The sequence below is a fragment of the Grus americana genome, chromosome 6 (assembly GCF_028858705.1).
Source record: "Grus americana isolate bGruAme1 chromosome 6, bGruAme1.mat, whole genome shotgun sequence".
Lineage (NCBI taxonomy): Eukaryota > Metazoa > Chordata > Aves > Gruiformes > Gruidae > Grus > Grus americana.
Genome location: NC_072857.1, coordinates 24,856,769 through 24,866,480, shown reverse-complemented (window position 1 = coordinate 24,866,480; position 9,712 = coordinate 24,856,769). Strand labels below are relative to the sequence as shown.

General features: G+C 43.4%; 1 protein-coding gene across 8 annotated transcripts in view; it reads left to right on the top strand.

Annotated features, from left to right (window-relative positions):
• Positions 1-6,909: 6,909 nt before the first annotated feature.
• The window catches only part of LNPK (lunapark, ER junction formation factor), a 44,212-nt gene continuing 41,409 nt past the window's right edge, over positions 6,910-9,712 (top strand). For 3 of the 8 annotated variants that reach the window (XM_054830350.1, XM_054830354.1, XM_054830347.1), the window contains exon 1: positions 6,910-7,019. The gene's annotated coding sequence lies outside the window, so the exon portion shown is untranslated. Of the gene's footprint in view, positions 7,020-7,052; positions 7,072-9,712 lie in introns of those variants that run through there. The other 5 variants (XM_054830355.1, XM_054830348.1, XM_054830352.1 and 2 more) reach the window with 5 other exon arrangements.

Genomic DNA, 9,712 nt, shown 5'->3' with positions numbered 1-9,712 from the left:
AATGGCAGTTCTCAAATGTGCTTTTAGAATTCAGGACACATTAATTTTACCTAAGCACCTCTGTGTCGCCAAAGCAGGCTTGGAATGACCTTGAATCCTATCGTTTGAAGTCATCGGCGTGATTACAGTAGAAATCCTGGTTTCTGTCCACCCTCTATCCGTATTTAATGAAATAGCTTTATTTTAAGAAAGGGAGTATTTTTTTACATCCTTCTAATAGAATTCATTCAAGCTCTGTTTCAGACGTTTACTAATACGACATACTATGAGAAAATCACGTTGACTGGGAGTCTTGCATGTGAAGGGACTGTACATTCAGATCTTAAATTATCTTAAATTATCTAAACTTGAAGCAGTAATAGTTGTAGTAAAGGATACTCAGTAGCTGAAATATATTCTGAAATTCTGAAAACGCTTTTGAATTTCACATTCTTTGAAAAGTTATTTGAAAATCATGTGTGTGAAAAGACTAACAGAGGTTATACCATTAAACGTGAGCACAAAGCAACTGTTCATTGTCCTTCAGCTTGCAAGATATATTTGCTTTCAAGGGGAGCTCTAATATTTGTCATCTTTAACTGAATGAAATCACAGATACTTTTACATGTGGATTTTATTATATGAATTGGTTTATAAGCCTGCTATTTAACATGATTATATGAATTACGAACTGTGATTTTATTTCTTTTATAATCTTTGTAGAGCTTGCCATTATTTTTACATGTCTATGTCTGGCATTATGCACCTTTGAAACTGTGCCAAAAATATTTATTGTCCTATTTCTGGCATTCTGGGACTCCATGGTTCCGTTTGGTTTCCAACCAGAACAAAGCTTATTAGCAGACCCAATTCTTGGTACTTTGCTGAAAAAAAAAATTTATACGTAAATTTAATACTTCATTAAAGTAAGCTCTTGTAACAATCAGGAGCATGTATGAAATGCATTTAACGTAGGTAATGTTCTATCTACCACTCTGAGCGGTTATCAAAAGCAAAATATATGTGCTAATTAGAACTTTCCTTCTCATTGCCTGTCTCCTCCAGCTTGACTAATAAGAAAGCACTAAAACGCGGTCAGGTCGAACAGAACCGGGATGCCCTTCCCGCGCTTCCCTGTGCTCTGCACACACGCGCGGCGCCCTGGAAGGGAGGCTCGCCGCAGTAAGAACAGCACATGCTCATTCGCCCCTTGAATCACATTTACTTGGTTCCAAATTCCATTATTCTTAATCAAGTAAAAATCCTCTTAAGGTCAACGGGAGTTTCATTCAAATTACTTCATAATTTGGCCCTCGTTTTGTTGGGTTAGTTCCCACTTTGCCCAGTAGGCACAACCATATTAAAAAGGCTATTGAAAAACATTCTTTATTTTATTTAGCTTCGAGGAAATAGATGTTAATAAAATTTAAGGATGTACTTATGTGTTTATTAAAGAGGAGGAATCCTGTTGAATCAGAACCCTAATTTGTTTAAAGAGCAAACTGCTCCAGGAAGCAAAAATAATATAGCTGACTTAGGTATTAGTACAGCTCAAATACTTTCAGTGAGAATAATCATGCTTTCATTTGGAGACTAGGGAAAATTGATTTAGTATGGTTTTTTACAGAACATTGAGTTATTGTTTATACAGTCATTTTTCTAACTATAAACATATATTGCTCATTATAAACATTAAAGAGTCAGAAGCTTGAAGTCATGACCATCAGGGAAGGGAATGTACTTACATGCGTATAATAACTGCTTCTAAAACTTCATACATGATTTGAAGCACAACTTATCTCAAATAGAGGCGGAGCCATCTTTCCGCTTCTCGTGTGACGATTTCACACTAGGCAGCTTCTGTTTGTTCATGAGATCTTAATGACAGGACAAACACAGCCATTTCAGTGTTTTATGAGAAATCACTTCCCCGATTCACTGTGCCACAAAAATAACCCAAAGTTTAAGCATGTGCCTAAACATACTGTCAGAGATTTATAGCACTCAAATGAAGATGAGGCTGCCATTCCTGCTTTAAAGTTGGTCTTTCAAGTATGGAAAAGTTCACACGCTAGGGTATCAACAAAGAGGTTTAAGACACGAAGAGGTTTTGGGGTTTTTTTACATGTTTACATTTTTGCCACAGAATAATAATCAGCAAAACAATAATAGTAATAATCATACTACTACTAAGTAATAGTCATAGCTATATGGTAATAGGAATAACAACAGTGACAGTGATAGTGATAGCAATGGCAATAGTAAATAATAGTAAGTAATAATAATAGTATTAATAATAACCAAAAGCAAATGTCTTAATCACAACAAGAATAATTTATGGAATATAGAAGTTGATCTTGGCTTTTTCTGATGATTGTATGCAACTATTGAAAGATTTTTATATGAAATGATATCTTTTGACCTGATGGCTTATGTATTTCTTTTTCAGGTAATCATTTATCAGGAAGTCAGATGCAAAGGACTTCATGAAAATGCTGGAGCACTGAAATGCCCTACATGATGAAATGCCAAACAGCTCAGGTAGCAAGAGTCAGCTGTAAGAATACAGACATCTGACACTGCAAACACTACAGTGGGATCAGAACATCAAAAGAAGCATATACTATTGCATATAAAAAATAAATCAAAGCTATGATATCTTCCTCAGTGCTGCTGTTTCAGAGCACATTTCCAAAGCACATCATGCCAAAATATAGCATTAAAATCACCCCACCTTGGGAATGCCACCCTTTTTGTATGCTCTGAAATGATTAAAATGTCATGAATTAAACACAGTTTATTTGGTTAATTCATTTTTAAGCCTTTCTTGCAGCTTCATGTTATATCAGCCTCATGGCTTCAGGCCAGGACTCTTTCTAGCTCACCAGTTCCCTCTACGAGGGCTCTGTCAGTCCCTTGGAATCTGGAAAGTTTTCTCTAGATTTTTCCCAGTCCCAGTCCTAACTGAAACTTGCAACTAACCAAGACAAGAAAGTAGTCTGGAGTCATTGCAGTCATTTCTGTTAAGAGTAAAGTGTAGGTTTGATGTAACTTTTACTACAGATATGCTCACACAAGGAGGTTATTAATTACATACGTATTTTCCTGTATTGGTAAAAAAAAAGTTCCTATATTGCTTTATCAAATATATTATTAACTTTTTTTTTTTAAGCAAAGCTGAATTACACAGGACATTCACAAATGTGTGTTAATTACTATGTATGTGTCATTTACTAAGTGCCAGCACACACTCATTCTGTTCAAGAGGCAGAGGAAACAGAGCCCACACCCCGAGAAACACAGTCCATCCTTGGCTTGATTTAGTTTTGACTTTCGCTAACAACACCGGCTGCGGTACGTTCAGCTGAGGATGGGATGTAAGGACGCTGCAGCAATCCCAGCGCCGACGCCAAGTCCATTCCACCGGCGGCGATGGAGCGGCTTTGCAGGTGGCGAGCAGAGCCGCAGCGAGGAGCGCCTGGACTGCGTCCCTAACAGCTCGGGCTGGCTGTAATCACCGAGGTGCCCACAGGGCACGAGGAAGTGGCCCGAAGTGAAGCTGCGCTCTTGCGGAATCCCCCGCGGTGTACAGCAGTGAGCACAGAACGGCTAACCAAACCAGAGTAACCGGGGCACAGTACCCCAGTTTTGGTCTGAGCAATGCAGCATACAGCAGCACCTCATTCTCAAACTGCATTGACTAACAGTGCGGTGGAAAAACTGGTGAGACGGCAGCACACGCAGACCATAGTCAATAGTGGTATGGGTGGTGTTCGTAAAGCTGTCTACGCACCCTCCGTGTTTGCTGCAATCACATCTCCATTTGCAATATAGACAATGATTCTGTTTCAACATCTAAATTTTCCCAGCATCTAAATGAGTTAAACTACATGGCCTCACTAGCCAGCGAAGTCCAAAAGGGTCTACTTTAAGAGAATGCTGACCACACTTTGGAAACCTAATTAAAAACCTGAAGTAAACACAAATTAGCAAAGCTAAGCTTCTCCTAACCAGACAGCTTTTTCCTAAGGATGTATAGGATCATATATTTGTTTAGAAAAATAAATCAGACTACTAGGCTACATATATACATAACATATATGAGTGTTATGAATGTTGCCATGGGAAAACTCTTATTGAAGGCAAAACAGTATTAGTGTGTGAGACCAAAACAGTTTTAAAAAAAGTAGATTACTAATTGTTCAGTGTTACGCATACAGAGGGACCGAAAGTGCTAAATGCTATCTATGATGATGGGGAAAATTCTGGAGAGGTACTCTGCTGTTAGAGTGGTCATGCAGAATCAAGTTAAACACCAATCCCACTGATGATTTTGAAAGTAATTTATTTAGAATTTTAAATACTCTGTAGGGGGCAGTTTTGAACCAGGTTAATGAAAAATTTAGGCTGATTGAAGTTATGGTTTTATCCTCACCAGCTACATGGGCACCATTTCTTCTTTTAGGTAGATCTTGGCTCTCAAGCAAACAGGTAGTTGCATGCTATCATCAGAAAGTTGAGAGACTTATCTGCATGTAAAGTTTGATAATGGTAGCTAATAATACCTTTTTAAAACTACCAGTTACATAGATTCACAATTGTATAGCAGTGATTAGAACTTCATAGAGGAGGCCCGCATAAAAATCAGTTCTATAACAGCGCCCAAGGGATCTCCCTCACAATTCTGGTTCAGCCGTGAATCAGGGCTGGATTTTATGGTAACTTGAAAAAGTTTATGACAATTCTGGAAAAAAAAAAGGGAGAAGATTCTTGGAGATGCCAGCATTGGCTATAGCATTTAAAAAACCCTTTAAATATGGTATCGTCATTATTCGGGTTTATTTTAAGTGGATACTATGCTAGACCACCAAAAAAGATGTTGGTATGCTTGAAAATGTTAGCTTGAAGATGAAGATTTAAATCAGCTTTTCTCCAGCAACACACCACGTTGAAATATCAAAATCAGGAGTGGACTATAGCTGTATTTCATCTGAAACCAAACAGAGAGACATCCTCTCAGCAGAGGGATAGTCATTACTACAAGGATTTAAGCAGATGTGGCTCTAGTGTGCCAGCTGAAGTGAAGGAAAGGCTCAGTCACCGAGTCTTTTTCCACTTGGAAAGGAAGGCACAGTCTAGGTCTCAATGAGAAAAATAAAGCTGTAGATGTAGGTTACAGCTTTGACCTCTGTAACCGATAGTAGAGCATTTCTAGCATAGTCAGTGGCTCTGCACTGACTGCTATTACTTTGCTTTTGCCTTGAAAGAACTTACTTGAAGCCCATTCTAGACCATGATTTGCATCTAAAGTTGTTACTTAGCTGATATTGGAACTGGCTAATAATGTAGAGCAGCAAAGTTCACTCTGAACACTGGCAGAAACTAAAATAATTTACTTCCCAATGTCAAAACTAAGAATGAACTCCTGGCATATGATCAGACTCAGCAGTTCTACTACTTAAAGCTTGAAGCTGATTGTGTTCCGGAAAAGGTGGTGGGATATCTTGTTTGTCCTTGCCTGCCCTAAAAGCCTTGCCTATTCTGTTTGGATTTAAGTTATTTTAAAATTGATGTACTGGGTCTGGCTGGGATGGAGTTGACTTTCTTCATAGCAGCCCATATGTTGCTGTGTTTTGGATTTTGTGCCTAAACCAGCACTGATAACACAGCAATGCTTTGGCCATTGTTGAACAGTACTTGCACAGCGTCAAGGCTTTCTTTTTTTCATGCTATGCTCCCTTAGTGAGTGGGAGGTGGGCAAGAAACTGGGAGCAGAAGCAGCCAGGACAGCGGACCTGAATTGTCCAAAGGGATATTCCATACCATCTGACATGCTCAGCAACAAAACTGGGGTAGCAGAACAAGAAGGTGGGGATTGCCTTCCAGGGTGGACAATTTCTTGGAGACTGGCTGGGCATCAGTCTGCTTGTGGGAGGTGGTGTGTTATTTCCTTTGCATCACTTGTTTTTCTTTCCTTCACTTACTAAACTCTCTTTTAACCCAACCCATGAGCATTCTTCCTAGTCTCTCCCCGATCCCGCTGAGGGGGAGCGAGCAGGAGGCTGTGTGGGCGTTTAGCTGCCAGCCATGGTCAAGCCACCACAACCGGCAAACCCCCAACGCTTACGGGCTGCGTTACGATGCACTCTTACGATGAATTCAACAGTGCAGGGTCAGCTGGAGGCATACAGCTCCTGCATAGCGATTTCTACTTCAGCGTGCCCCGAAGGACTCTTCCACACGTGTGCACGTGCCCCCACTTGTGTAGCCGTAGTGGTAAGATCCTGAGCAGGGCACTGAGACCTTGTGAGAAAGACAGCGCAAACAGAGCAAGTATTCTCTGTTCCTCAGTCCTCTCGGCATGGGACAAGTGATGACGGGTGTCAGCCAAGGGTGGACACCACAGAAGAAAACTGGTAGAGCACCGGGAGAGAAGGCACTGCTATGACAGCGATGTAAATTAAGGGAACGCAGAGCGCTGCTTCTCTCCAACCCAGCTCGACAGGCAGCAGAGCAGCCTTCTCCTGGGACCCTGGCCGTGAGGAAAACGCACCTGCCGCAGGGGCCATTTGTCGGCACCTGCTTCACTGGCAAAGGCCGCACACGGGCCTGCCAGGAGGCTGCTGCAAACCCCCACACGGCAGTGCGACTCCCTGTCCCTAGGCTTTAGTGCTTAAACACTCTTTTTTCTGTAAGTAAGTATCAGAGCCGGAGGAGGACAGGCTCGGCCTCCCCAGCCCCGCCGGCGGCCGGGCGGCGGTGACCGCCTCCGACACCTGTCCGCTTCGACTCGGCTGGGCACAGCCCCCCAGCACGATGCCCCCGCCCGGGCCCCCAGCAGCGACCACATCGGCCGCGCCTCAGCCGCTGCCCGCGCCTCACACAACAGCCGGCCCCGCCCCCGTTCCAGCGCGCCCCGCGGCAGCCAGGCGCTGATTGGCTGCCGGGGCCGCGCGGGGCCTGATGGGAGCGCCGCGCCGGTGCTGGGCCCCTCCTTCGGCGGGCGGCGGCGGCGGGATGCGCGGCCCGGCCCGCGGCAGGTACGTGCTGGTGCGGGAGGAGCGGCCCGGTCCCGTCCCGAGCGACTCCGCGGTACGGACTGGCTCCGCTGTGGGCGAAGCGGCGGGAGGGGGGCTCCCGGCGCTGCCCGTGGCTCGGCTCGGGCCCCGGGGGCCACAGCAAACCAGGGCGGGCGGCCGGTGCCCCCGCCCTCCTCCGCCTCACCGCGGGCAGCCGGGTGGCCCCGGGAAAGCGAGGCGGCGGCGGGGCGCAGCCTCGGAAGAGGAAACCTCCGGGTGCGGGGAGGGGGCAGCAGGCGCCTTCCCCACCCGACCGGGAGCAGGGGGGCGGCGGAGCCGCGGGCTCTTCCCGGCTGACCGGGCGGCTGGTCGGAAAGGCGGTGCCGGGAGCCGGAGCTGACCTCTGCCGCCGCCTTCCCCCCTCCGCGGGCCCTGGGGCTCGCTCCCTGGGCTTCTGGCGGCCGCTCTCGCAGGCTTCGGAAAGCCTGGGCTTCAAAAGAAGCGCCTGACCCACCCCCTCCTTGCTCCATCGCTTTGGAGCCGGTGTGGGAACTGATTCGCCTTTTGAATTAAGGCTTTACAAGGCGTAGGACCTCCGTTGGATGCTTCCGAACAGAAACAGTTGAAAACGAAGTTTAAAATGAGCAAAATTCAGTGTCCTGTTTTACCTGAGAGGTGGTAGGGCGGGCTGGCAGTAGGTGGTGGGTGATGCGCCTGGTTTTGTTTGGCTTGTTTCCTCGTCCATGGCGCTCACAGCTGGGGAAACTTTGTATGGTCACTCTGGAAGTTTCTGAGGTCAGTAAATTGTGGGAGAATAGGGATTTTGCGTGGAAATTTTAGTGAGCAGAACTGGAGATTAATTTTGAAAGGTAGATCTTGTGTTCTTTGTAGTGGTAAATATCTGAAAATATTTACATAAAGTGAAGTTATTAAGTTTACAAAATACTTCATTTAAAGAGCATTTCCCCTTCCTTTAGGGGAAAGTTCTCTATGTCTGTGTGTAAAGCCTTGACTTCAAGTTTCTAACTTCCTTTCTTCTTTTAATATGACTTGACTTGATGTTATTCAGTCTTGAATTTAAGCAAGTCAGTTATTAAAATTTATTTTAGATACTTTGATTTTTTTTTTGAGAGCTTTTAATCTTAAAACATCAAGAAGAAGCTTAAAGAAATTTGAGACTGACTTGCTGAAAGTCTCATGAGATCATCAAACTATTTTCTCCATCTGGATAAATAGTTGGTGGATGACTTTTGTGATCATGCATGATTCATCACTTTTGAAAAAGAGGAACTCTTTCTGCTCTGGTACTCTTGCTGTGGCCCCTTTGCTTTTTACTAAGGAAATTGTATGGTTTTGGGGTAGAGGAGATGCTATCAGCAAATTCATAATTTTCTGAGAGTCGGGTAGTAAAATTGGTAATAGTGTTTTCTTAAGCTTCTACATTTCATGTTTATTAACACCTCTTGTTTATTTTAAGCCTAGGGCTAGCAAATGTTGCAGCTATCTTATAGTGTATTAAATTGTGATAATGTTTGTGAAAGTAAGTCCAATTGCAGCAGCATGTAGTAAGTGGAAAGGACAGCTCTGTGCTAAAGAAATGCAGTCTTTAGAAGGAAAAAGTGCTGTGCAATAGTTTGATTGTTAGAGCATGGGAAGGAAGGAGGACTGTTACCATGAACAGTAGGATATTAGTGGTAGGTATGTGGAGTGACAGGTGAGGAGGAGCAAAGAGAGTTTGAAGCAGTTGAAGACAATTTGTGTTGTCATGTCAAAAAGAAGAGGAGGGAAGAAGGAAAATATCTTGAGTACTTCATAGAAACCATAGAACGTTATCCCTCTCCTAACTAAGGATTCAATGACTAAACTGTAAATGTGAATCTAGTGGCCCTAATCCCTTAATACCTCTTTGGGGAAGGGTTTTGGTGGTATTACTGACTTGTAGAGCAGCATACATGAAGCCTGTCAGCATCATAGTTCATGTAAAATTATGCGCGTGGTGACACTTGTCAAACCTGTTTCTCTTTCAGGTATTTGCCAGATGTTTTAAAAAAACATATGTAGAGATAGCACTGCGAATGTGTTATTGACAAAGGTCAGTGTCATGAATGGCTCGCAGATAACCTACGCCCAAAAGATCCTTTAACACTTCTCCTGCAGAGGTTCTCAAACTCTATGGCCTGAAGGAAAATGGCACGCAAAAAGGCTGCGTGAGCATCTCTGTGTGTCCAGAATTGAGAGCTGCTATTGCTCCTAATGGCAGTGGCAATGCTAGGGAAGTAAAATAGATTTGGGAACCTTGTGCTAAGGTTACAAAATTCTTGATTGGCTATTTGACTTGATTTTGTATTTTTTTTGCAATAAAGATACCATCTGTCTCTGTAGAAATGTTTGCAAAGAAAGTCTCTGCTCAGATCTACTGCAATACTTGTAATGCAAAAATTTGCCAGTAACTGCAAAGTAACAATCATATAAAATTCTCAGTGTTAGTGAACAGTAGCATTGCATGTTTGAAAAATAAAAATACTGCTGCTGTTTTACTGAGGTGAGTTGCTGTAGTAGTAATTATTTTGAGAATTTACTCAAGATTCCAAGGGGCAATAGTGCTTTTTTTTTTGTAGCTCAACCCTTTGTGCTAGTAATTTAGCAGCAGCAGAGCTAACTTGTCCATCTGTTCTAGCTTCATTGTGGTGGCATTTCAAATACGGATTTCCTTA